This window comes from Theobroma cacao, unplaced genomic scaffold, assembly GCF_053813885.1.
Source record: "Theobroma cacao isolate CCN51 unplaced genomic scaffold, ASM5381388v1 tig011, whole genome shotgun sequence".
Lineage (NCBI taxonomy): Eukaryota > Viridiplantae > Streptophyta > Magnoliopsida > Malvales > Malvaceae > Theobroma > Theobroma cacao.
The window spans coordinates 2,472,392-2,475,650 of record NW_028291722.1 but is presented as its reverse complement, the minus strand read 5'-3'; positions in this window follow the sequence as shown (position 1 = coordinate 2,475,650).

The window sequence follows — 3,259 nt, the reverse complement described above, 5'->3', positions numbered from 1 at the left end:
TTTAAACCGAGTAATAAGGCTTTTCTAGGCATGAGTGACTATAAATGATCTTTTCTTGACAATGGATGGCTTTCGCTCCACGTTTCCCGAGGCAAACAATCAATTACAATCTGTTTTAATCAAAAAATGTAAAAAAAATTCAAAATAAATTCAATAATGGGATTATAAAGGCATTTAAACTGAGTAATAAGGCTTTTCTAGGCTTGAGTGACTATAAATGAACTTTTCTTGACAATGGATGGCTTTTGCTCCGTGTTTCTAGAGGTAAACATTCAATTACAATATGTTTTAATCAAAAAATGTAAAAAAAATTCAAAATAAATTCAATAATGGGATTATAAAGGCATTTAAACCGAGTAATAAGGCTTTTCTATGCATGAATGACTATAAATAAACTTTTCTTGACAATGGATGGCTTTCGCTCCACGTTTCCCGAGGCAAACAATCAATTACAATCTGTTTTAATCAAAAAATGTAAAAACAATTCAAAATAAATTCAATAATGGGATTATAAAAGCATTTAAACCGAGTAATAAGGCTTTTCTAGGCATGAGTGACTATAAATGAACTTTTCTTGACAATGGATGGCTTTCGCTCCACGTTTCCCGAGGCAAACAATCAGTTACAATCTGTTTTAATCAAAAAATGTAAAAACAATTCAAAATAAATTCAATAATGGGATTATAAAAGCATTTAAACCGAGTAATAAGGCTTTTCTAGGCATGAGTGACTATAAATGAACTTTTCTTGACAATGGATGGCTTTCGCTCCACGTTTCCCGAGGCAAACAATCAGTTACAATCTGTTTTAATCAAAAAATGTAAAAACAATTCAAAATAAATTCAATAATGGGATTATAAAGGCATTTAAACCGAGTAAAAAGGCTTTTCTAGGCATGAGTGACTATAAATGAACTTTTGTTGACAATGGATGGCTTTCGCTCCACGTTTCTCGAGGCAAACAATCAATTGCAATCTGTTTTAATCAAAAAATGTAAAAAACATTCAAAATAAATTCAATAATGGGATTATAAAGGCATTTAAACCGAGTAATAAGGCTTTTCTAGGCATGAGTGACTATAAATGAACTTTTCTTGACAATGGATGGCTTTCGCTCCACGTTTCCCGAGGCAAACAATCAGTTACAATCTGTTTTAATCAAAAAATGTAAAAACAATTCAAAATAAATTCAATAATGGGATTATAAAGGCATTTAAACCGAGTAATAAGGCTTTTCTAGGCTTCAGTGACTATAAATGAACTTTTCTTGACAATGGATGGCTTTTGCTCCATGTTTCCCGAGGTAAACAATCAATTACAATCTGTTTTAATAAAAAAATGTAAAACAAATTCAAAACAAATTCAATTATGGGGTTATAAAGGCATTTAAACCGAGTAATAAGGCTTTTCTAGGCATGAGTGACTATAAATGATCTTTTCTTGACAATGGATGGCTTTCGCTCCACGTTTCCCAAGGCAAACAATCAATTACAATCTGTTATAATCAAAAAATGTAAAAAAAATTTAAAATAAATTCAATAATGGGATTATAAAGGGATTTAAACTGAGTAATAAGGCTTTTCTAGGCTTGAGTGACTATAAATGAACTTTTCTTGACAATGGATGGCTTTTGCTCCATGTTTCTAGAGGTAAACATTCAATTACAATATGTTTTAATCAAAAAATGTAAAAAAAATTCAAAATAAATTCAATAATGGGATTATAAATGCATTTAAACCGAGTAATAAGGCTTTTCTAGGCATGAGTGACTATAAATGAACTATTCTTGACCATGGATGGCTTTCGCTCCACGTTTCCCGAGGCAAACAATCAATTACAATCTGTTTTAATCAAAAAATGTAAAAAAAATTCAAAATAAATTCAATTATGGGGTTATAAAGGCATTTAAACCGAGTAATAAGGCTTTTCTAGGCTTGATTGACTATAAATGAACTTTTCTTGACAATGGATGGCTTTCGCTCCATGTTTCTAGAGGTAAACATTCTATTACAATATGTTTTAATCAAAAAATGTAAAAACAATTCAAAATAAATTCAATAATGGGATTATAAAGGCATTTAAACCGAGTAATAAGGCTTTTCTAGGCATGAGTGACTATAAATGAACTTTTCTTGACAATGGATGGCTTTCGCTCCACGTTTCCCGAGGCAAACAATCAATTACAATCTGTTTTAATAAAAAAATGTAAAAAAAATTCAAAATAAATTCAATTATGGGGTTATAAAGGCATTTAAACCGAGTAATAAGGCTTTTCTAGGCATGAGTGACTATAAATGAACTTTTCTTTACAATGGATGGCTTTCGCTCCACGTTTCCCGAGGCAAACAATCAATTACAATCTGTTTTAATCAAAAAATGTAAAAACAATTCAAAATAAATTCAATAATGAGATTATAAAGGCATTTAAACCGAGTAATAAGGCTTTTCTAGGCTTGAGTGACTATATATGAACTTTTCTTGACAATGGATGGCTTTCGCTCCAAGTTTCCCGAGGTAAACAATCAATTACAATCTGTTTTAATCAAAAAATGTAAAAAAAATTCAAAATAAACTCAATAACGGGATTATAAAGGCATTTAAACCGAGTAATAAGGCTTTTCTAGGCATGAGTGACTATAAATGATCTTTTCTTGACAATGGATGGCTTTCGCTCCATGTTTCCCGAGGCAAACAATCAATTACAATCTGTTTTAATCAAAAAATGTAAAAAAAATTCAAAATAAATTCAATAATGGGATTATAAAGGCATTTAAACTGAGTAATAAGGCTTTTCTAGGCTTGAGTGACTATAAATGAACTTTTCTTGACAATGGATGGCTTTTGCTCCATGTTTCTAGAGGTAAACATTCAATTACAATATGTTTTAATCAAAAAATGTAAAAAAAATTCAAAATAAATTCAATAATGGGATTATAAATGCATTTAAACCGAGTAATAAGGCTTTTCTAGGCATGAGTGACTATAAATGAACTTTTCTTGACCATGGATGGCTTTCGCTCCACGTTTCCCGAGGCAAACAATCAATTACAATCTGTTTTAATCAAAAAATGTAAAAACAATTCAAAATAAATTCAATAATGGGATTATAAAGGCATTTAAACCGAGTAATAAGGCTTTTCTATGCATGAATGACTATAAATAAACTTTTCTTGACAATGGATGGCTTTCGCTCCACGTTTCCCGAGGCAAACAATCAATTACAATATGTTTTAATCAAAAAATGTAAAAACAATTCAAAA